The sequence below is a fragment of the Pipra filicauda genome, unplaced genomic scaffold (genome assembly GCF_003945595.2).
Source record: "Pipra filicauda isolate LSUMZ 115617 unplaced genomic scaffold, ASM394559v2 scaffold81_size6448238_pilon, whole genome shotgun sequence".
NCBI classification, from domain to species: domain Eukaryota; kingdom Metazoa; phylum Chordata; class Aves; order Passeriformes; family Pipridae; genus Pipra; species Pipra filicauda.
Window position 1 is genome coordinate 328,755 of NW_024104998.1, and position 26,383 is coordinate 355,137.

Consider the following 26,383-nt stretch of genomic DNA (forward strand, 5'->3'; position numbering starts at 1 on the left):
CTGAAAAAAAAAAAAAAAGTCTTACCTGTTTTCTGTGGTTCTCCTTCCTTAATACACTTAGATGGTATATTTTTTTCAATACTCAGTCTCTGCCAATTGCTGTTCATTTGGGCAGTTCAGGATCATGAGTTTGTACCTTGAAAAGAACATCTGAGATTTAGAAAAATACATGGAAAACTTGACATTTTTGGAAGAACAGTTCTCTTACTTTCTGCTGCCTTCAGGCCTGGTCTCTGACTCTGAACCAAAGCTTAGTAGTCCTAGGAAATAGGTAAATGGACGATATTGCTTGGCAGGAATAAGGGAGTCAAAGCATGGATACATGGCATGTCTTGAAAGAAATGCCAGGCTCTCCTGTCAGAGCAACTCACAGGGCTCATCTCTTCCTTTCATATATTCATGCTTTATGACATGCTCCTGTCCTTGAAGCTCCACACAGATGATAACTGTGACAGCAGTCACTTTCACCTGAGATATGCACAAAAAAGCGGTTTTCTGACAAATATTGTTTCATCTTACCATGAACAGTTACATAGCACCAACTTTATTGAACAAAGACATTGAAAACAAATTAAAGCTCACTTGGCATGGAATTCTGCAATTCCCTTTCCTCTGTGTGCTTTGACTGCCTAATATCTGATCGCTAGTACTCAAACCTAATATGGAATACTATATCAAAATCATTATTTCTAGGTATGGCCACACACAAAACCTTTTTGTGAGACATTGGTTTTTATGCAACTTCAGGCAGTGCAGCATTTGGCTACTTTTGTCAAAGCTCTTTGGCCCTGAATAGGGTATCAGTTGTACAGCACTCAGACAAGTAGCCTATTTTTAGAGGAGATACAATGGTTACATGCAAAACAGGATGCTACTTTATTTACATTACAGTTAAAAAGAGCTTTACTTTTGCCTTCAAAAGGGACAAAATGTTATCTACACATCCACAGCAACATCTATAAAACCAAAAACTTTTCCTGCTGTTTGAAAAAGAAAAAAAAAAGAGATCCTCAATAGAACCATTGACTCTCCACACTGGCTTAGTCCTGCCTGGTAGCAAACAGTAGAAAGGGAATGAGAAACAGATTCAGATTTTTCCAAGTTTCAATGTTTTGTTGATAAGGAGACCAAAACAACTATTGCCAGATAAGGAGCCTGCAGTCTGCTTCAAAATCCTTGTTCAAATTCCTCCCTGGTCCATGGAGTTTGGATCAGGCCTTCAGAAGCCACACATGTAAAAGCCATTGTTGTTTTGGCATCTTACATGTTTTTCCTACTTAGTATCAAATTTTCAGAAATAAAGGATTAAAGATTAGGAACAATGCTCTGGAAAAATGGTTTGTACAGATGACAGGGATTGAAAATCATGTCCATGTGGGCCAGAAAGCTCCTTACAGATCTCACATAAGCTGCAGAGATGCAGCCTGAATCTCTAGAAAGCAGACATTCCCTGCCACAATTTTAAAAAGAGGCACTTACCAAGCCTACATATTGTTCAGTCACTACAAACACTTCTATTTTTTTCTTGATTTCTAAAAAGATATTTTGCTCATGCCATATTAGAATGACAATGGCATCTAAGTCAAGGCTAAGCCCACAGCAGAGTGATGAGCATCCTGTCTGAGTGTGGCGTACATGTATATAGCCACAGCACAAAGCACTGTATTATCTTTGTACCTCCCCTGGACGTTTGCTGTAATCATCAAGCAATACTATATTCAACAGTAAAAACTGAGTATAAAAACACTTGTAGATTGGAATGTTGTATTAAAAAAAATAAATAAAAAGAATGAAGAGAATAAGAATTAAATCCTTTCTTATATGTGTTGTACATTTTCTACACATGCACACATGTGTAGATACAGGCACAAACACCAGACATTGAATAGACTGTTTGATACTTAATCAGAATGCAGCTATTTAGATATTTGTTTGGTCTGTCTCTGGATTTTTCATTAAAAATATGTGGTTAACAGCAGCCAACCTGATTTGCATGTGTGTGTGTGTGTCTGATTTGTTCACTGCTATGCCTCCTGTGTCCTACATCTTAATCACATCCAGGCACCCGCCCCATTACATTACCAGAAAGGAAGTGATGGACATCCCTTGACTCTCTTCATGACCCTCTGATAATCCTGTTTCACACACAGGCTCCCTGCTGTATGAAACACAAAAGCTGCCACTGTAGTTCTTTACTTCCAGTCGATATTCTGACAGACTTGATCTAGCAAATTAGTATGCCGTGGTAGGGGCACGACAAAAGACCCTTTTGACACACTCTGAATCGATACAAAGGCCAACAGAGAGCCATTTCACCGTAGTTCTGTTATTTTTCCCCTTTTGATGACCCTTCTTCTCTTTTTTTTTTTTCTTAGCTTGTATGACCTTGTCAGATTTAAAAACATAATGTTAGAAAAGTCATCCTTGGACAGGAGAAGAAAAATCTAAACATGCAGAAATGCAAGCATACCAATGTAAAATTAAAATACAGATAGATCAGAGGAATAGAGATTTTCTTCTGTGAATTTGTCTTTCAAACTGCTTAAGTCTCTGCATGCATCCAATGCCAGAGTGTAGAATTAAACAGTGTTCTAGCCATGAATGCTGTGTTACATCTATTTATTTTTATTCTTTCTTTTTGAAAAAGATGAACTGTTTATCTTAGAATATTAAAAATGTATAACTTAGTCACATTTCTTGGTATTAAGGATCTTGCAATAGCATCAAGTATTTTACAATCAAAATAATAGTCATATTTACTTAATTTCTAAGTGTTTATGCTGTGAAATTTAAATGAATTTATGCTGATATTTATCATACTATACAAAGCAAAATACTTTCCATCGTGTGCCACATGTATAAAAAAACCCTATAAAGAACATCTTATTTTGTATCTGAAAGTTTTTCTGCAGACATTTCACTTGTTCAAAATTGTGATGTATTCACAGAGAAATCACAGAATTAATTGACTTGCACGTTTAAGCAATATTTTTGTATGTATTTCTCTACCTCTGCAAGAATTACTCATTTCAAAGCCACTCTAATTTAAATTAGGTTTACACCTTTACCAATATAATTTCTTTTATGGTAGCCCAATCTCTGTAACAGATTTACATTTCAGTCTTTAGGAAACATGAATAAATGAGGATGACAACTATTTATCTCATAATTGATACTTATGTGTGACTGTATCCAGGTACATACAAACACTAGAGCTTTCCCTTATCATAATTTTAAAGGTGTAATTATGTCATAATAAGTCCTAATTCTTGTAATTTACATGCTTTCTTTTTGTTCTGAAAGAATGATCTATCCTCTTTAATGAAAAACAAGTACTCAGATATTCCATATTTTCTTTCTCATAGTAACAAACTAAAAAATACCTACTCAAACTCACTCTCTAAGACTAATCTTTGAATTTTAAGTTTTCAAGCTGAAAGAAAACTTCAGTCAATAAAAATGAGACATTCCCAGCTTTAGAAAGCACTTTACTGTAGCTCACAAAGAAGTATTTTCCAAAAATACAGGTGCACAAATTACTCCTAGTGTTTGCTGTACAGTATGTACATTTGACCTCTGCTGCACTCCAGCATATTTCAACACATAAACCTTGTTCTCTCAAATAGAAATACTATATAAACACAAGAGATAAAGCATATTGTGTAAGAAATTCAGGCCACTTCAGAAAACTCAGATTGATAACAGAGACAAAATTACACTAGCAGCTTTATCTAGCCCAGATTACCAGACTCAACCTCCTTCCAAAAAGCCCACAAAGCACAGGGTGACATACGCAGCTACCAGATGCCAATGACCCACAAAAAACTTTTACACCAGCTCTGATCCCCACCAAGAGAACATTTTATTGGGAAATATGTCATATTTCACTGAGACAGAGAACTCTGTCCCAAGATGAATGTAACACAAATTTGTATGAAGCAAGAACTACCCTTGATCTTATCATAGTATATGTATGCACATGATCTTTGTGAAGTCCACATTTGCAGGGCAATAGTTTGCATTGCAACTCCAAACCATTAAGACAGAACACTGTCACTATGTACAGCCCTTCTCTGACATATATTAGTATTCTTCCTTCTAGGAAAAAAGCCCTATGGTATATGATAATTATTTTAAAAGAAGTTAGGCTAACAAGTTGCAGCATGACTTCATATCATGAGCAGCAATGGATGTATATTGTCATGGAAGTCGGATGTTCCTTCTTTTCCCTCAGTAGACAACCAACCAAAACAAATACAATAGTCCTCCAGTTTGGCATAGCAAACTCAGCATAGTAATTATGTGTCTCAAATAAAACACTTCTACTGGTAAAAATGACTTTTAAGAAACCTGTTTTGCAATTACATCTGCCTTTTTCTACCCAAGCAAAATCTGGGTTTATGGGCAGCTCAAATCTGAGACTCACAGTATGACAGGTACATTACCGGAGGCTGAAAAGATCTGTAAGGAGGAAAGGAACAAAAGCAAAAGGTGGAGGGATTTCGCTGGCATTGCTTCCTCCCAGCCACACATGTTAGTGCATACTTTATTACAAAAATCTAATAAGGGGCAGGCTACAACCACTCCTTTTGCTCACTACTTAACCATTTTCCTCAAAATTTGCCTCTAGTGTGGTATGGCTGGACCTGTTCAGCAAGGAAGGATACTGAAATACTAGTAAATTTAAATACATCCAGAACCTTTTTCTGGAACTAATACCAGCTGTCAAGGAATAACAAGCCTCTGCAAGGTTGAATCCTATACACCAGAAGGGAAAGGTAACATCTAGACTGGGAAAGTTGCCTGGTCATTACTTCTGTATGAGGGAATTGTTGGGAAAGACCTTGTTGCCATGGGCTACAAATATAAGAGGGACTCTTGCAACACATTGACAGCACAGGTGCTGCTGAATTCCTGGGCCTACTAGTATTCCTAGGCACTGTTTAATGGCATAGATATCATCTTCTGCTCCCATAACTCACCTATTCCTAGTCTTTTCCACTTCATATTATACTTCCCGTGTGGCTCTCAGTGTCTATTCTTCCATGTTTCAGAATAAAAAGGGGCAATCTGCCTGGTTAAAAATGCATCTGTAGGTCTTACTGTAATTTATCAGGAGTTTCACTTCTGAGCAGCTGCACTCACTTCAGGACAGTCAGATCTAATTTGTAGTTGCTTGAAATCAGAATCAGCCCACTATGCATTGACTAAACCTATCACTTGAACATCAATTTTTAACTTCTGCCAAGCAAACATAGACTCTATTTTGGCATTTGTCTTCTCTTAGTCTAGTCATTGACCTCAAAGAGATCTTTATCAAAATAAAGATAGAAGGATTCAACCCAAGGAAAGTGAAATCTTTAATTTCATATATTGGATAAAGGCAATGTGGTGTGCTACTCACCCATATATGCGTTTTCAAATTAGTGTTACATATTTCTGCTTACTGTTTGCCTTATCTAATATACTATTACTACAATTTTTTATCTGTATGTTTATACTGCAGTCCTATCTACCCCTCCTAAGCACATCATAGTTTACATTTAGCATCATACCTGCAAAAGAGGAAAAGAAATCATTCCATTTTAAATCTTTCTCTACTTGCAATGTATTTTCCTACAGCTTCAGTAAATGAATCATGATGTTTATTTCATTCTAATCCAAGAATCTCAAGCAACTGACACAGTGTGTAGCCAGCTAAATGTCAACCTCTATTAATAGGAACATGTAAACATAATCCAATATTTAAAAAACAAACACTCAAGAACTGGTGTCTTGCTGTACCTCTAGAATCAGCTCCTCAGCTGGCATGAATCCACATGGCAGAAGCACTAAACTGTGGCACATTATGTGTCTGTCAATGAGGGTGGCAAAATTCAATTTTTTAGTTGACGGTGGACCCAGTGTGCTTCATTAGAGCATGCAGATGAAAGCCTCAGGCTGGCCAGATGAAAGCAGGAAGATGTACGGTCAGAGCATCTTAGAAAACATATAGTGTTTAGTCCCTTCTGCCAGTCACTGAGTGTGAGATTTAAGTAGAGTGAAAGGATGAAATAGAATGACATAAAGTAAGCAAAGGGAAGGCAAGAGTGATGATTTCTTTACAGTTTATTCAAGGACTCTCGGCTGTTTTTTCATCACTTATACTTCAATTGAATCCTTGCCATTATCTAATTGTATCAGAGCAGTTTGGATACTGGTAGCAAGACTGTATTTCTGAAATTATTCCTCTGCCCTATAATAAAATGAGAAAATATCTACTTTACCGTTCTAGAGAAACTGTTGAAATTCTACCAGGAAATGTCAGGAGCCAGCATACAGTTTTTCTCCCTACACTGAATAAAAACCATACCATTGGACTGGCTGAATTTGCACTGATTTTTACTGCCTCTGTGCTAAATGGCTGACCAGCGTCTCCCCTTCCACCGCTTAATGGCCAGAGGTGACAACATCTGAGAGTGACATCAAGTAAAAAGCTTTGTGACAACAAGGCTTGGGAAGAAAATTGCAAATCCAAAGATGAATGGAAAGAAATGAAGTTTTCAGCTGAACTTGTTTGGTCAAATTAAACATTTCTTTTAAAGGATGATTTCACGAAGCAATATCTTCCTCCCTTCACAATATTTTCCTCTCAACTGCTAGCAAACCCTACCTGCACCCTCCTCTCCCCCCCAAAAAATGAAAACAAATATGCAACAGGTTTCCTGTTCACTATATCTTAAAGAGTAACAAGAGAGAGAAAAATCAAATGTTTGTTTTCACATCCTCAAAAACCAGAAGAAAATAAATAAATAAACAAAGAACCTTGAGATCCCTTTCAGGAAAAATAAACAAATCAACATTCCTTTCAGGTCACCTCTGAAACTTCAGACTGCCTTTTGTACTGAATTGTACTCATATTCTCTTACTAATCTCCTCACATATTACAAATTTCACAAGTGACTTGTGATGCCGAATTGCTATAGCTATTTGTACAATTCCCATGTTATTCATTGTTTGCCTGTTTGCTTTATCCAAATTGGAGAGAATGCACTTTAAAAGTAGCTGTCAAAGTGTGACTCATCTGGAAAGTCAGTAATTACTTTTCATGAAGTAATGTGCCAGAACACACAGAACTCATAAGAATTGGACAAGGTATTGCAATACATGAACATAGATTCCTATTCACCACTTTTCACAGTTCAAATAATTGTAAAAACCTTTTTTGAGTATAGAAGCAAATGCATAAATCCACTCCTTAAGTGCAAAGGAAAAAGTACATTTTCCAGAATATATATATTTTTAAAAGAGCTTTCAAGGAAATATTGAAGGAAAAAAACTACATTTTTAGGCGTATTTTGAAGTGTTTAATATTAAAATAGTTGCCTAAACCCTGCTCTCCTTTAGTTTTAGATTAAAACGAAACTGTATTAGAAGAATAACTTCTTTTAGCTTTTATTAAGAAAAATATCAGAATAATATAGACAGAGATGACATCAAAAGAACAGAGAATTAATAGCTTTAGTCCTTATCTTTTATCTAAAGCATTCACAGTTTCCATTTATAACACCTTAGCTCTACAGTTCAGTTGTAGACCACAAAGCACTAGAATATCTATCACTAGGGAGCAACACAGCCTTGCTTCCAAAAGGAAATAACAAATATATGAGTCTTTTCTTGTCATCTGTGCCTTTAAACACAACCTTGGTATAGGTGTGGTAACTCATTCTGGTAGTTTTAGAAATAAATAGAAAATAAAAGACGTATATTTACTCTCAAACAAAAATGATTGGTTTCATTATAACTTGACCCAATAAACAAACAAATTGCATTTTGCCTCAGTGGACTGGCAATGGAAAAGTAGACCTGCTCAGCTACGCTTTTGTTGTGACACGTAATACGCATCACAGGGGGAAGTCTTAATGGGTATTTAGGGGGACATGACAACCCCATTAGGTTCCCTGATAAATCTGCCCTGCGGTAAATGTCTATCCTCACCATGGAGATTTCATGGCTGAGCACAACAGCAAAAGAGAACGAAAAAGAAAGTTGTGGACAGGGACAGTATCTGTGAAAGTTAAAATAAATCAGAAGGTTTGTTTGTATAGGGGTGGGAAGCCCACTGGAAATTACCAGCTTTTAAGTTTTTAATTATTTTCTTCATTATTAAAACAGAACAGTTTTTGACAATGTAATAGCCCAAACTTCTCATCAGTTATCTGACCATGACTTCCTTTGACATTTTTCTAATTCAGAAGCACTTGAGATACTGAATATTCTCAAGCATGCAGCATTAAAAACCTGAAGAGTATAACTAAGGGCCGAGTGCTTTCCAAAAATAATAATTTTCTTTCATTTATCTCCACTATGTTAAATCTCTCCAAATACGGCTGCATTTGTTTGTATAATTATACAGTTTTTGTTTCCCAGAAGAGGATCTTTTACACCTATGGGCAGTGTGTCTTTTTATATATCTACACTGATGCCTCTGATCTTTAAATCTCTGCCTATCACTTGCCTATATTGCTTCTTTTCTTCTTCCTCTCTGTCCTTGAGCAATCAGGTCAATAGCTACAGCCCAGCTTGGCAGCTGTTAGAGCAAGATGTCAAATGTTGAAATATATATTCTTCCTGCAATGGCATCATGGCCTGTGGCTAGTCCTTTGTATGGATTCACTGCCAGCAATGTGGCTGTGTTCAGTGCTGAGTGCTTGCGGGTGTAGAACTGCCTGTAGGGTTATATCAAAGTCACACTTATGTAGCTGACTATGTTGCTTTCGCTCCTTAGATGGCATCATCTTCTGGCACTGATTTAGTGGTAAAATATTTTCTTGTATCCCTTTTTATGCTGTGTGCCAAACCATCTCACAACCCACATCAACTTATCTCTTGGAATTAGTCTTGCGTTATTCCATTCCCTTCTTGTGAAGAAAATGTTATTAAACCTGGAATTATATAAATCAAACAAATAGAAAAAAATTAAGCTCATTTTTAAATTAAATTCAAATTAAAATTGCATATGTATACTTAGAGTTTTAGTCATTGTCTTCATACAGACACCTATTCCTTTTGTTCAAATATTTTTGACTTTGATGTATAATTAAGCAACCAATCTTGCTTTGGCCACTCAAAAATGATTTATCCATCCAGATAGCTGCGCTGAGGTTCACAAAGTCTAATCCTCATTTGCTAAACTTCTAGGAGCAAAACTATTTTTGAAGTCATAAATACTCCCAGAAGCGTATTAATCATTGACAATAATCTTCACAAAAGGCATGAAAATTTTAACCAAATTCCACTTCATTTTTTCAAAGAACCTAAAAAATTATCAGGTTATTTTTCCAGAATCTTTCAGAAATTATGTAAATATTAGTAGGGTTAGAATTTTTGTGAATTCTGTTTTGAAAAATTTTGTTTTGGAAATGTCTCTGTGCCTACATGGGAATAAGGAAGGCTCAGTGAAATATTCCATTCATTATTGTATTTGGGAAATCTTCATTCATGTGCACAGACATTACTAGGAAATATCATAATAAGCAAGATAAATCAGTAAAACCAAAAATTCTCAATTTACTTTTATTTTGGTAAAATTCATACCTGAGTACACAGAACACCATTTTATTACTGAGACATTTTACCTATTGTAATAATTTGAACCAATGTAAAGCTTTGATGCAGAAATTGCATTATATTCTGGCACACTCTAATAAATTCAGTCATGTATTCTGTGAATCCTGGTGTATGTACTCCACAATGTATCAAAAAATTAATACATATAATTTTTATTAATTATTTATACACATATTTGGGTCCATTCTGAACTACCAGCATTCTCCCCACAGACAGTTTCACTCAGTCAAAATTTAGCCCTTTATTCTTTTAGTGGTCTGTGTGTATCCCTACGTGGAACTTGCTTTATGCATCTCATTAATAGGGGCAATAGAGGAAAACAAATGTCCAACAAGCAAATTTGCTAATAATATATTCATGTAATACCCACATGAATGTTAAAACTGCTGAAATCAACTAATTTACAAATAAAATACAAAACATGGCAGTGAAGTATTTTATTCTCTTCTAGAAGCAAAAATAGCATGGACATTTTTATATTTCATCTCAAAATGCTACCATAGGGATCTGACCTAGATTTAAACTCTTATCTCCAGAGATGAAAGATCTCCACATTAATCTACTGTTTCTTGAACACGTGGCTTTACATGCATCAAGAGGGGGGCAGCTCATGAAGTTGAACTTCAGCTGCTTATCTTTTGCTCTTCACTAGAACAGGACAGCGAAATGATCCCTCTCCTTTCTCATCCCATCCCCCAAAACAGGAAAAAAAAAGAAAGAAGCTTAATCCTTTCTGGTACAAATTTCCCTAATATTCAATAATCACTCTCTGTCTCCTTCCCTGTGGGAGACGTCTGGTAACATCTGTGCCAGCATATGTTAGACATCTCTGAGTGGGTCACTACCTCATTTGGTCACCGACTCCTTTATCACCTAGAGAGACAGCAACATCCCTCCACAACACAGTGCTCCACAAGCCACAGCACTGTCATGTCTCTCTCAATAAACTTGGTTCAGTAAACTTTAACCCATTCTCTGTACACTTTAACCCACTAACTGCGCTTAACCCACTCTTAACTGAATCCTTTTCACAGTGGGGTTAATATGAGTGAAAGAAGCTCTATCATGTATATTGCTTTAAAACAAGCCCTCTGATGCTAATTTCAGACCTGTACCTAAGAGGAAAGGAAGAAAAAAACCAGGTCCTTATAGTTCACTTAATATGCTTTAAATGCTTTGTATAATACATATCTAATTTCCAAATAGGTGGTATTTCAAATCTCACTTCTGATTCTCTTCTTTTAAGGTAGAACTAGGCTAATGTAAAATTTTACTTTACACACTGGTCAGAAAAACTGTCAAATAACTGAATCTGGGGTTCAACAGTCAGTTCAGCTTTATCAAATATTGAAATAGCTAGAACTTAAATATTATCTAAAATGGGAGTTTCTAGGCCTTGAAGTATAATTCCTAATTAGAAAAATGAAACTAAATAAACACCCTCTGAAACTGTACCATACGTTGCTAAGGCTCCCTCCACTTCATTCATCATCAGTTCATCTGCACAAGAGCTAGCCCTTCACTGCCCTCTGAACAAATTATCAGGCAGATTAAAGAAATGCTGATCTAGAGAACTCAGTTCTCTTCTATATGATGATGCACTACGAGATGACTAAAAATTTTTTGAGTCATAAAGACTGATGCACTTACAGCCATGATAATGACCAAAAAGTTTTTGAAGTGCATTACGTTCATGCTGTTGGGTTTAAACATAATCAATCATTATCATAATAACGGGCATTGTAAAACCTTCTTCCTCTCTGAAATCTCTGGATTACTAAATCTGTATTAGGAGACCAGAAATGGTGATTTCATGCATTATTTTTTTAACAGAATGATTCTTATAAGATGGCAAAAAGTGGAAGAGAAAGATTGTTCTTGGTTATTCTGGTGTAAGTTCAGAGTCATAGCAGGATAGTTGCAAATAGAATATGGCCCAAAGTGTTTAAAATATATAGTCCTTGTTAAGATTCAGACATTGAAGGACAGCTGAGCTCATGGGTGCCAGAATACTGCTGATTTTAGAAACCTGAGACAACAGGGGTTAATCCTGGAAAACCTGATAGATCTGTATGTGTAGTAGTAGCATGAACAGTGCTGCTGTAATTGCATTTTCTTTCTTTCTTGTTAGATAGAAAATAATCAATATCCAAGGAGAAGTTGAATAAGAAATTTTCAATGATTTGTTGTGCTATTTGACAGGGTATGACTTTTTTGACTCTTAAGTCAATTGCTGATTTAAAATTATTTCTGAACTACTTTCTATAGTACACATTATAATTTGTCTGAGAAGGGACTGTCAAGCAAAGGATATTTCATAGTGTTTTCAGGAGCATGTTTGAATAATCATGCTGAATTTCTTTTCTGCTACTGAGTACCTTAATAAAGAATCAATACTGCAGCAGGCCCCAGAGGAGTGAATCTCCACGCAGTCTTTTATGTGGTTCAGCTGACAGTGAGAATATCGTGTAAAGATGTGCACAAGCATTTCAGCAGACTTGTCCTCTTACTGATTAGACCTAGGGAGATATTTGATTACTGAATAGATGGGCAACATGCTTTGCCATCTATTCCCAATTTAATTAGCAATTTTGTTACACTGTGACTGACAAGTTATTAGGGTTTTGCATTTGAAGGATAAAGTACGAGGTGAAATAAAACAAAAAATTAGAAAATAAGAATGAAACGTTGGAGAATAATATTCTCTTATCTTTACAATTGTGGAGTACTGTGGTGGCAATCACATCTGATGAGAAGAGGTTTTGAGTGAAGACGTGTCCTAACTGTTTTCATAAAAAGATTTGAGTTGCCATTTATGTACAAGATTTGGTTTATATCTGTGCTCTGCCCTTGCATAAATCCACACAAACTCAACAGAAGTACTAAAAGAAAAAATTATTGAAAATTAGTTTACATAGTTTTAGCTGTACCTTGTCTGCTCTACCTTTCAAGCCCTAAATTGAATATTTGTCTGCATATGTTGGTGTTTATAATCTAAGAGAGTTGTGTAATCTAAAGGACTGATCAGACAGCAGCTGGTGGGGTACCAGAGTATGAAATAAAATAGAAAAAGTTTTCATTCTATGATTCTTTAAAACATCCTTCTTTTTTTCCAAGATTGGACATACAGGAGAATATAGGTCACAACAGAGAAAAAATGGAGAGACTAATATAGGAAAGAAGGTCTGGCTTTATGTAGCTATTTTAACGTGATAGGAACACAGCTGCAGCTCCTGCCTCTGACTCTGTGGGACATCTAAGGCAAATACAGGGAGGTAGGACAAATGCTGATCTAGCTGAACACTGATTCCACCAAAAAAGAACTAAATGCACGTTGGACTAAACAGTCTGAATTTATCAACAGTATCTCGTCAAAATGGAGATGAAAGGGATAATTTCATAGAGTTTTTCTGTATTGAATTGCAGAATTGTGTAAATGTTCGTGTGGGTATAGATAAGACCTGTAGGCACCTAAAATATATTCAGATCCTTTACTGAATTTTCTTCTAGCAGTAGATCACATAGATTACCAAATTTATGTAATAGAGACTTTTATTTTAATACTTTATTAGAAAATTATATATAACGAGCAACTAATTTTTGTCAGTGCTTTTCAGTGCTTTTTTTCAAAAAAACCCAGTGTCCATATATGAAGAAAAATATTTCTGATTTCCACGTTAAATTTCTGCTATAAGTAGGGAAATTTCTGCTATAAGTAGGGATATTGCTCTGGGTCACAAGTATTATTTTTGTGCATTTCGGGATCAAGATCTGGGTCTTCCAAACTTTCTCTTTACTTTAAGGATAAATTAACTCATAAAAATTTATTGTTTAGTGTAGATGTCTAAGAAAGGGATTACTGTTATGAGTGCTTCCTTTCATGGTACTGATGTTGTAGATTTCTACCCAATGTCTATTTTATATACTCTGATGCTGCTCTAGAATTTGTTGTTCACTAAATAACACCAAAAAAAAAAAATACAAGAAGTAGAAAATCAAGAACATTTTTCTTCCTCACAGTTTTTTATTAAATAATTCACTAACTGAAGAAATATATTAAGAGTACATTGAGTACTCATTATATCTGAAAAAAAAATTCTTTTAATTCCTGAGGAAGTTTTTTTTTTAAAATTTGCCACACTCTTATCGTGTACTCCAGAAGAGTTTAGTATTTAATTTCCCATCCGCCTCCCAGCTGGCAGAAAAATTTTGCCTCTTTTGATTTGTACTCATTAAGAGATAGGAGTGACCACTCACTCTGTGTGATGCAGTAACAATAGACGCAACCTCCAAAATGCATCACTTTAGAACTGAGGGCTGGAAGGAGTTATTACATTCAAAAGAGGATTTTTTCATTTAGTATATAACTTTCAGAAAGAGTCTAATACTATACTGAAATACAAATTTTCATAGCACATTAGTCATAATATTGGACCACTGTATGACATGACATTTCTAACATGTCAGTGAAATTGTAAATGTTTTTATCATGAAAGAAAAATGAAAAGAGAATATGAGGGTCACAGTATTTGAACACATGGTGTCTTCCCACTGAAATCCATAGGAAAGCTTTGTTGAATTTAGAGAGTTAGATTGTGTCTAAAAATTCATGGTGTACAACCATGAGCCAAATGGTTGATGCAGACTGGAGGCAGTAAAACGTGGACAGAAGTGACTGTTGAAGGCTACTTCTACTGCTACCACCTCCCAGGAATCTCACTGCCAGGTCATCTTGGCACACTTCCTATCTCACACCCACTCCTGCTCACATTCTTATTCCTCTCTTAGTCCCCAGTCTCAGCTCGGCTCCCACGCTCACCACTCCAGCCAAGGGCTGTCTATTACTACTTTGTGAGTAGTAATAGAGAATTGTTGAGAACACCCTCATACCACATATCTATGGTCTCCTTTAAAGCAGTGTAAAATTGGCTAATGCAGAACCCTGCTGTTTTCAGGGCAGGGTCAGCAGAGCTTTACACCACCTGTATGTTTCCTGCTATGGCTCGTACTCTACCTGTGGTAACCAATCTTGCACTAGAAGACTCTGTCTCATAAAGGTCCATAAATCTCTGTAAAGTCAAGGGATTCAGATCAAGAGCAGTTAAAAAGATATGTCCATGTGCAGAAGAGACCTCCAATTTTAGAGTCTGGTTTGAGCTCTGGCTTGATTTTAAGACTGCCCAAAAGCTGAAATTTGAGTGGAAGATTCCCCAAAGTAAGGACGCAGCCATTCTTGACTACCTGTACATTCCAACTATGAAATAATAAGGCTCTCAACTTAGCAAATACTTAAAAATTACATTCTACTCACCAGCTTGAAAATGCATTACATTTTTCTCGCTAAGGCCATGCTGTTTTGTTAGAAGTGGTTTTCCATTTCTACTGTCACTCTTAAAACTTTGCTGCAATGCTACACTGTGACTCACATGACCCAAATGAGAACAATGAGAGAGAAAGCTGGTTTTCAGAAGCCATATAACTCAGGAAAGTGGAATAAAACTTCTTCAACACTATGCCAGTGAATTCATATTATTTTCCTGCCAAGTTTGTGACATTGCATTCTCCTATACCCTGTGGATAAAACATGTCAGAGTTCTTAACTGTGTATATGGGTATGCATATGCATATATATGTGTGTATATGTATATTTTTGGATGTTACGTGCTTTTTTCTTCTGCATTTTCATGTCTGTGCTTATGTATTTTCACCTAAGCGATTTTAATTTCTCCATTCATCGTTGAAACAAAGAGGTTTCTCAGGAATTGCAGTCTTGTCCAAAATGCAGAATGGTGACAAGAATACTTTGTTTGCTTGTTTGCAGTAAGTTATAGCGAGGTGATGGTGTGCAGTTCCTACTCGGGTACATGCAGAACTTCCATACAAAGTGATAGGCACTAAAGCCATGCCAACTCTGGGTATGCATCCTGTAATGTTACATTTTAAACGATCATAAGGTGTTTAACAGGAACACCCAGAAGGTTGAGAAATGCTCAATAAAAAATTGTCACTGCTGCCTACATTCAGAATAATTTTTATTTTCTCAAATCTGAAACACCACAAAACAGAACAAAAAAAGTCTAATTCTGCAAGCTTACCACACAAGATCTTCCTGGTTAAATGGTTCAATATGACACAGCTTCACTTCAGTATTATTGACAAAAGAGTGCATTCATCAATAAATATGTCATCTCTTCTGCTTCGTGATTCTACTTTGCCTGTAAACATTCAGTCTTCTGAATAAACATACCTACTGAGGGACTCTATTAGTTCTGCATTCAAAAGATAATCATTAATCATAGGCAAAATTTGCTTAGAAATGCATAATCTCTTAAGACTAATACTAAAGTGAATCTTAAAAGTTAGGTTAGTTGATGCCATTAAATCATACATATTAAAATTACATAGTTATTATTTTTTAATTTCTTTATTTATCATTAATGTCACAAAATGGTAGCCAGAGAAGTAGGCAGTTCTTTTACTTTCAGATTCTCCCAATCTGAAAACAACCCAAATGTGAACAGGGTAGAGGGGCAGCATACTGGTAATAATGCATTAGGAGTGTTTTTTCCTTCTATTGCCCTCAAGTTCGGTAGCAGGATATGTAGCATTGGTTATTCATCCAATTTCTTCATCAGCAGAAGTAGGTTTGAAGGAAGAGTCTGAGTCATGAGAGGTTTGCAGTCTGATGGAGGCTTGTCAAAGGTACTGTTTTTCTGGGAGACACCTGGCACCACTAACAAAGCAAAGTTCAGAATTAAGTTCAAACTGGACTTGTATTTCATATGCAAACTTCAGATAATTCTTATTCTTCATTGGGTCTTATTTATAGTAGAAGGAAGGATTGGGAAACTTAATCCTTTCAGTTAGTAGCTCCAATTACACAGTGATATAACTCACACTGAAAACCAGAACTGACATCTTCCTCATTTCTGTGTAGCTAACTTATATTCATAAATATAAATATAAATAGTACATGTAGCAAAGATTATGTGGACTAAAATTAATTTTCACGAACATGTGTCTTAGGCCATTTTCATTAATTGTAGGCATGTACATCACTTTCTTATATAAAAATAAACTGACTTTGTTAAGTATCTCAGATATGGCCTAGCTTTTGAAAAACACACAAACTATATTTTTGCTAATTTTAGCAGGACAGATATTATAATTATAGTTGTCTAATATCTTAGATTTTCTCTCTCATTTATATACATGTATATGCAAACACAGAGAAGTAGAAGAGAGATAGGGAGGGAGGGACAGAGAAAGAGAGAACATCTCTTACTATCTTGATCAATATGTAAAAACTTGCCATTACGCTGTACTAAGTCAGCATAAGACTGACCTTGTCTCTAATGTCAAAATTTGTCCCCTCATTTTTCACAGCAAAGCATCAGATGGACTAATGCACTTGTCTCTGGGACAACACTTTTTTTTTCTTTTGAGAGTATTTGTAATGGTGATGGAAGATGACATTGAGGCTTTATGGATGAATTTGAACTTCCTGGAAAGGGTGAATAAGAGCTGATCAGAGACATCCTATGAAATTGCATTGTTCAAGTCACAGAGAATGGGTGAAAAATCTGTTTTACCTTGCAGGGAAATTCTGGTTTTGATGACTGATTTGAAGCCTGAGTAACTAGCAATTAGTAAAATCAAAGGTTCTTTGTTAAAAAAAAAAAAGGAAGTTGAATTATGAAAATGGGAGACCATAATTATCTGCTAATAATTCCCAAGTTTAAAAATGTAGCTGGTGATTTAAGGTAGTCATATTTTGATATAAGTTTTAGTTGGAGATAATTTAAAAAAAAATAAAACAACCATAATACCATTACCTTTTGAAAGTCTGATTTTTCTATACTTTAAGACTCCTTTTCTTTCTCAGCTTTAAAATTTGCATTGTCTGGACAAAATAAAAAAGCCATAGAACCAGAGCAAACCACGCTCTGCTTTCAGAAGATCATTACTAACCAGATTATAGTAATGATGGAGACTAGGGACTCAGTTGTGAGTCTACTTACACATTTTCACAGGTAGATTAAAGATGTAAAGAGCAACTTTTTCACAAGTTACTAATATTTGTTAAGCATGCATGTAACCTGCAGCAGAAAACCAGCTGCCACACAGTTATGTCTCCTCTCAACTATGCAAGGTGTTGGAAAGTACAGAAAGGCTGGGGAAAGACAATCTTGGCATTGTTGAGATTAAATAGAGCTACAAGAAGCTGGCAATCAGCATTTCATTCTCTTTGAGACCTCAGAAAAGAAGCAGGTGCTATTGTTGGCATTGTGGGGACCAAGCATTGCTAGGATAGCCATTCCTGTTTGCTGACCAGCACCTTGATCATTCAGTGGTGCCTCTGGAAGTTTAGCTGGAGAATAGGGAATTGTGCATGAGATGTACAAAACATGATGGAGAAGCTGCATGCATGGGCTTATGCAGGCACGTGGGACATGGGCAGGTGCATGGCAGGGCAGAGAAGCAGATGAGCTGGGAAGAGGTTTACTCTTCACAGCATTTTGCCCAATATACATTCATGCATTTTCAGTGAGGAGAGTTCTAACTGCCTGCTTTCAGAAACACAGGTAGTTTCTTCACGGCAAGCAAGGGTTTTTAATCCAATGTTTCTGTTTTTTTCCTTAAATATCTGTTTTCCCTTTTGTGGCAAAAGGCCTTGTTTTGTACAGTAATAATGATTCTCTTAGGATAGCTGCTTTTTGGAGGACAATTTGAAAGTGTAAGACTGGTATGATTTTAGCAGTAAAATTGCCAGGAACTACATAAAATAAAGGCAACGATATCAATAAAAAAAGATGAAAGAAAGTAGAAAAACCTTCATCTGGGGTAGAAATGCAGGCCTGAATCTGGGGCTGTGGAGAAAGAGTTTTCTGTGCCAACATCTTACAGGATTGGGCCCAAATTTAGCCTACAGCAAATCTTGTCATAAAACTGACTTTGTAACAGGCATTTGTTATTCCACTATTTACAGCAATTGCCTTAGGGTAATTTGAGCATTTCAGCTCCTGGAAAAATAGCTAACATGATATAATATGTATTTATTAGCAGACAAACATTGTAAATTGTTGATATTTCCTTGTTTCAAGACAATTGTTAAAAGTGAAAAAACAAGGCAGTCTTGTCTTACATCTGACAGTTTCAGCTCCTGGCACACTAAACTCTTGTTTGATAAGCTGTGTTCATTCCATATTTGTGTAATACCCTGGAAGAAATTAGGTTGCAATGAAGTCCGTTTTTGTCACTGCATGTAGCAATGAATATCACACCCAGCAGGGTACAGTGGCACCTGGCTGTCCAGACCCAGTGTAGCACAAAGCCATCTGGGGGTAATTACAACAAGGTATTCTTTAAAGACCAGATGGGACCAAGGAACAGAAGCCCCTATCCCTCCCAGTCATTTACAACATAATTCCTTTCAATGATATACTTAATCCTCCCACCAGCTACGCTTTTCAGCTTGCTGTTGTCACTGTTCCTTTATGTTAATTCACTTGAGAGACACAGAAAGGGAGAGAGAGCGGAGAGGGAGAGCGAGCCACCGGTGCCTCAAGGGGCTGAAAGAAATTATTCATCCTTAAATTGTTTCCACTACACCAAGTACAGTAACAGTTGTGTTGTTTTTTTTTTTAAAGTGGGCTGAAATTATCCTAAAGAAGGTCAATGCTATAGCCCTGTGCAACACCAGCTGAGTTTTATTCAGCCACCTGTTAGATAGGAGTGTTCTGCACATGCTCATGACGCATTTAACCAGTTTAAAGGGTCTTTTTATTGACTAGCAGCCTCCCTACATTCAAAGTGCTCAAGCCATGGCCCTGCTTTGTGATCATATGTGGCACATAAGACTTAATTCAATTATGTTGTAAGCCTATCCAGTTTGTATCAGTGCCCTTTCACTTTTGTGTCATTTGTCTTGTATCTTGTAAAGAGTTGGAAGTTTTTTTGTGGGTTTTTTTGTTGTGTTTTGTTTTGCTTGTTTTGTTTTGGGGTTTTTTTTGGAGGAAAAGCCATGCACTAGATGAAAATTGCCTTTATTTCATCATTCGGGTTTGCACTGCAGATGTACAGGCTACAATTTAAGAAAAACACAAAAAAGTATTTTTATTAATACAAAAGTAACAGAACAAAAGAAGAGGTCTTCTACAATTTTAAAATCAAAGATATACCCATACATATAAAGAAGGTCAGGCAGACAACCCAAACATATTTCAAATAAGAAACAAATAGAGAGATGAATAAAGAGAGAAAAATAAGCAAATGTATTTAATAGTTTTAAAATTACAAACCACGAAGGTCTGGATATTGCTATCTTTCTTTACAAGTTGTATATTCGTTTTAAAGAAACTGTACAGGAAGTGACTTCTCAACAGGAGTAAACTCCAAAATATTTTGGCCTTGCTTATGTTGCTACATGGCCCCTGAATTCATGATCAATGTGCAAGTAAATTGAAAATTTTCAAATAAAGGGTTTTTTAAAAGTACGCAGCAAGTTATTGCTACTATTTAGTTAATCTGTATGAATACCACAAATGAGATAAGAAGATGTCTTTTGACCTTGAGTTACTTCGGTGTGACAGTCTTGAAGTTCAACATCATATTATCATCAGGTTTACTTTCAGTCACTTTTCCAAAATTCTGACCAAATGCTTAAGGAAGTACAAATCCTGACATTTCAACAAGCCATGAAGTATGTCCTTATGGTCATTTAAAATAGCTTCAAATGCATAAAAATCTGTCTTTCACTGGAAAACCTGCAGAGGAAGCTTTCTGCATGCAGAGATAACAAACGCAAACTGAAATCACACAGTACCAAGAAGAGCGGCACAGGCAGAAGGGAGATTGAGTTGTTTTTAAAATTTGGTTTATAAAGACTAAATTAATTTTTGCTGGAAGCTGAAATCAATAAAAATAACGTGCTATTATGAAATATATTTTTACCTTATTATAATGCCTTTTGCATTAAACATTGATGATGTGAAACCACAGTTATAAAATCCTGTCTGTACTGAAGATGTGTGTGTGGATTCCATCATAGGAATAGATAAACATATCTTTGTTAGACTGGGATAAACATTCATTGATATCTCTTTCCTCTCCTTTTTCCACAGAGCAAAAGTCAGAGAAAGGGCAGTAGTGCCAAGTTACTTACCAGTCTGCATGGTAAATAGGTATCAGTTGCTGATGTATCAGCCTCAGCACTGAAACACTCTGACCATGAAAGACCTTTCATTTTCTGCCTTCGTAATAGCTTTCCTCCAAGTCCTTAAAAGAACTTGTCATGACTGTGAACAACTTCTATCTTGCATTTGATGCTTTTCTGACTAACATTATCCACAAATGGATTGTTGTTTTGATCGTTTTCTTCCACTAGTCTTAAAGGTTTCAGAAAGATTTTTAAAAGATTCCTGAAAAGCTTAACTGAATTAGGAAGAAGGATAAATTGTCTGGAGATTACTAACCATCTACTTTCATGTGGGATCTCTTAGTAGCATGTGAATCCCACAGACATAGACCACAACTGTATTTCTAGCTCCTCATCAAATAATGCAACCTTTATTATGGAAAAGAGCTCCTGAAGGAAGAACTGGAGTATTTAATTTTTTACAAAAAATGAAGAGATAATTACTGAGAAAAACATACAGCAAAGTATTTAAAATATAATTTTACATATGTGAAGACTTACATGGATCTCAGCATTAGAATGAAGCTGATCCTTCCTCTCTTTCAAAAGTGACTGCCATGAAACTGTTAGATTCCGATTTCAGCCTAATACCCTCCCTACCAAGAAAACATATATATTTACTTAATAAGTTCTTGAATTATATATAAAGAACCTGGGTAATCAACTTAGTAATATCCAAATACCAATACTTGCAGCTTTAAGCCAGGTTTCAGGGAAGTTGATAGAAAAAAAAGGACTGTGCTAATAACTTGCCACCTTGTTTCTATTCTACTGTATCACTTCTCTACTGATGATGGTGACTGATAGGTGACTGATTAGGTCACATTTATGCATATAATTTCCAACAATACCTCTGAACCAAACTGTTTATGTATATGAGTAAATTTTTTGCCAATAACAATCACATATTCTTGATCACAATGAACTGCTATATCTCAAAAATGCTTACTTTTTAACAAATTGCAAACAATAACAATACACCTCATGTCAAAAATCACAGCTGTATATATAAAAGATAGACTAATGTAATAGCCTTCCTTATCATCTTCCCAATCCCTAGAGACTCGGAGAAATAACTTGTGATTATTTGCTTAGATATAAGGGTGTGCCAGTTGATTTAATCCAAATAAAACTTAAACTTGAATCTATCTAGTCTCCAGCACAACTCAGTCCCCTTTAAAATGTAAACTATTCCAGTGCAATCTCTGACTTCTGTATCTACCCTGATGTTCACTTCTTTGTTTTTTTGCATTTTGATTATTTCAGTTCAGTCTCCTATGACCTTTGGTTTGCCTAGAAGTGTCTTTGTAAAGTAGAGTATTAATGAAAGCCTTTAAATCATTTGGTATTCCTGGTACGTTGGTTGTGATACCAGGAAATACTGTGCTATCTCAGATATGCTGCCCTTGCACCATAGGAGACTAGTGCTAGAAAGTCCCATTTTCATGCATCATAGGAAAACTTAGTGGGAAAGCAGTCATAAAATAATGAAGGAAAAAAATAAGAGAGTTCAGAACTACTGAGAAAGGAAGTCTGTGTTCAGTTTCATGCAAAAAACCTAACTCTTTATCTTTTGCATTTAGAGTGAAGTTATACTTAAATAAAATCCCTAAACGTGACTTTAGAAAGGTGTCGTCTCCTCTTAGTATCAACAGGGAGCTTTTCTCTCCTTTCTTTTGAAAAGATATGCAGATGAAAGAGGCTGTGAATCCCTTTCCCCCTCATCATCCCCTCCTTCTCTTCTAAAGGAGTGGTGTTCTAATGGAAGGTTGCTCTGAAGTCTCCATGCAACCTTCTCTTCTCTGGGTTGCATAGCCCCAACTTTCTCAGCCTGTCTTTGTAGGGGAGGTGCTTCAGTCCTCTTATCATTCTGACCTCCTCTGGACTTGCTTCAACAGTTCCATATCTTTCTTATGTTGGGGTACAGACCAGAGCTGGATGCAGCATTCCAGGTGGGTTCTCACAAGAGCAGAGTAGAGGGGTAGAATCACCTCACTCAATTGCTGGCCATGGTCCTTTTGATGCAGCCCAGTATTTCATTGGCTTTCTGGCCTGCAAGCACACATTGCCAGTTCGTGTTGAGTTTTACATCAACCATCTCTCATAAGTCTTTCTCCATTCTTTCTCAATCACTTCTCCACCCAACCTGCATGTGTGTCTATGATTGCCACAATCCATGTGAAGGACCTTGCACTATGTATTGTTGAACTTCATGAGGTTTGCATTGGCCCACCTCTTCAGCCTGTCAAGGTCCCTCTGGAGGGCATCCTTCCCTCCAGCATGTTGACCACGTCACACAGCTTGGTGTTATCAGCAAATTCGTTGAGGGTGCGCTTGATCCCACAATCCATGTCATCAATAGAAATGTTAAACAGGATTGGCCTCAGTACTGATCCCTGAGGAACATCACTCATCACTGATCTCCGTGTGGACAATAAGACCACGACTCTTTTTGCTGCCATCCAGTCAATTCTTTATCCACCAAGTAGTCCACCCATAGAATCCTTGTCTCTCCAATTTAGAGACAAGGATGTCATGTGGGACAGTGTCAAATGCCTTGCATAAGTCCAGATAGACTATGTCAGTTGTTCTGCCCCTGTCGGTCAACACTGTAGACTCATCATAGAAGGTCACCAGATATGTTAGGCATGGTTTCCACTTTGTAAAACCACGTTGGCTGTTACCTCTTTGTTTTCCATGTATTTTAGCATAGTTTCCGGAGAATCTGCTCCACGATCTTGCCTGGCACAGAGGTGAGACTGACTAATCCTAGTTCCCCAGATCTTCCGCTTTTCTCTTTCTAAAAATTAGGGTTATATTTCCCTTTTTCCAGTTACCAGGGACTTTATCTGACTGATACGATTTTTCAAAAATGATGAATAGTGGCTTAGCAACGTCAGTTCCCTCAGGACCTGTAGATAAACCTTATCAGGTCCCATGGACTTGTGCACATTCTGATTCCTTAGACGGTCTCAGACTTTATCCTCTCCTAAAGTGGGTTTAGGGTCTTCATTCTTCCAGGCCCTCTATTTGCCTTTCTGAACTTTTGTGACCTGGTTAGAGCACTTTCAAACAGACCATCACTACACTGGGCATTCTGAAGTCATCAAAGAAGACGAAGACAGAAAAAGTTGCTACTAATCTGGAGTGATTCTGACTGTTTTTCATGTGAATATTTCCACATTTTAAAAGGCAAGTGATGAGATAGATACTCTAATGACCATGCTATATGGGAACTAAAGAGAAAAGTTTCTGATAGCTCTTTTCCACATAGTTCTTTGCAGAAATATTTTGACTGGGTTCTACTTTCTAGACTGCAGGATATCTCCTTAGTTTAATATGGAGAAAATTGGGTTTTATTTTCAGAGACAGGACATGTCAGTTTAGGAATTATCAGAATACCTCCAAACATGTAAAATGGGAATTGGGTGAGAAAGCAAGCCAGTAGTTTCTTTGCTGACTTGATTGGGGCTTTTTTTTACATTGTATAGTGCCCTGAATTGAACTTAATGTTAGTACTACTTGGTTAGCTAGATCCCTGTCTTGGTGAATCCATTCATACTTGTAGCTTACTTGGTAGTTAAGCTCAATCAAAACTCTAGAAAAAGAGAGGGAATTGCCAAGAACCTGTAAAAAACCAGTGAAATGATAACAGACTTCTGTATATTTTACGGATCATAAAAAAATATATTTCTGTACATCTCGTTGCTACATGTTCTCTAAGAAAATAAAGAGTTTTAGAATTTCATTTTGTAATAAAGTCTTTGAGTTTGAAATTAAGGTTTTTCTATTAAAAATATAAATATAGAAAAAAATGAGGAAGTGCCTAAAGTTGTAATCAACATATATTATAATTATTTCCCCAAAAGTCTACTACTTACATATTTTGACCTTTTTTTCCTTCTATTTTACAGTGTCCAGCACAGACATCTCTCTTAATACAAGATTATATGTGGTATCCATAATCAGATATGTTGAAGATACACACCTCCATTTGAAAAAAAGTCCAGCAAGTCTGAATGTTCTCAATGAGGAACACCAAGTCCATTGCTTTGGGTAACAGTTAATTCAGATGAAAATCTAATGTGAAATATGAGAATGTCTAATGATGATGAGGTGGAAACTATGCTGATCTTTTCTAATCACATCGTGAATAAAACAACGTTTAAGAAAAATGCAAGGTTCCTAATTTCTGGATATGGATTTAATTTATTTAGCAAACTAAATACAATTTCTTCTAAAACTGGTAGATGGCCATTCACATTGCTATTGCAGAATGACATTAAAGGGATTAGACTAATTTTCTTAAGAAATGTTGAAGGTGGATGTTATTCATGTAATATATCCACAGCAGAAACATTGTATAAGTCAAGAAAGGGATTCATAATGACTGGCTTTACTTTCAGGAATAGAATGGTCAATATAATTTCATTCTTTCCTTTTTCTAGTCCTTTTTCTAACTTCTTCAGCGTGACATCATACCCTGTATAAAATCTTTGCTCTTGACTTATATGGCAAAGGAAATTGGTTTGGATCTGTTTTCCTCTAGATTTTGAACACTGGTAAGACCAATATAAATGTGTACGAAAGAAAGACTGAAGCTGTTTCAGTAAATTTAACAGTCCCAGAAAATGTTTGCAAGTGCTAGAAAATTATCACTTACACTGTTGAATCACTGGCAAATTTCTGATTTCGTTTGACAGCTAGCCCTCACCAAAACAATGCAGAGGGGTAGAAGGTAGTATAGTCCAGGCACCAGCCCCAGCTGGCAGTCAGGTTGAAGTTGTCTTTTTCTGCAGAAGAGATTTAATAGTATGAATGTAAGTTGTTCTGTGACTAATGTCGCTAAATATTATCTCATCAAATGCTCAACATTAGAATCCAGAGTACTGCATTTTGTGCATGTAAGCTCTTGACTATGTTACTCTCCCTTAAACAATGCACTTGGAACTCATTTTAGTGAAAAGATTCTTTCAGAAGAAAAGAAAGTAGCTCTCCTTCATTGAGATCCCTGCTATCTATGGCAACTGGAAATAATTTTCAGAATCCTGGTAGCCTAGGTAAGGAATACCTACTTTCCCTCACTACTATCAGGGAAAACTGTGCTTACAGCTACCAGTATGAAGATTTAAACGACAAGTCTTCAAGAAAATGAAGAGCAACAAAAAATATTGTTGCTGTGCAAATGTTGCAAACTTAGGACATGTGAACTAAATGCATACTTAGGAAAGGGACAACATATTTAAGAATAACTATATCATTAAGTGGATGGATTAGGAATCAAATGTGTTCCCCTACAAAAATAAAAAAAATATTTTTAAAGAGTTTAAAATCCAAAAGAGTGGAAAGACAAAAAAAAAAAAATCAACTGGGCAGTAAAGGAAAAAGTGCTGGCTTGTAAAATATATAAACTCCTACCTAATAATAATAAAAATCATCTTGGCAAGGGTTGTATCTGTGAGCCTTATAAAGCACTAAGTCTTTGGGAAACGTGAGAGACTAGAGAAGCAGAGCACTCTGTGGACAAGGGGTGCACTGGAAATGCGAATGGAGACAGAGGGAGAAAAAAGACAACAG

At 36.2% G+C, this 26,383-nt stretch overlaps 1 long non-coding RNA gene across 2 annotated transcripts in view; it reads left to right on the top strand.

Moving 5' to 3' along the window:
* Positions 1–26,383, top strand: part of LOC120325083 — a 113,078-nt gene that overhangs the window by 74,547 nt on the left and 12,148 nt on the right. The window contains exon 5 of one of the 2 annotated variants that reach the window (XR_005566898.1): positions 24,721–24,862. This is a non-coding gene — a long non-coding RNA (uncharacterized LOC120325083). Of the gene's footprint in view, positions 1–24,720; positions 25,089–26,383 lie in introns of those variants that run through there. The other variant, XR_005566897.1, reaches the window with a different exon arrangement.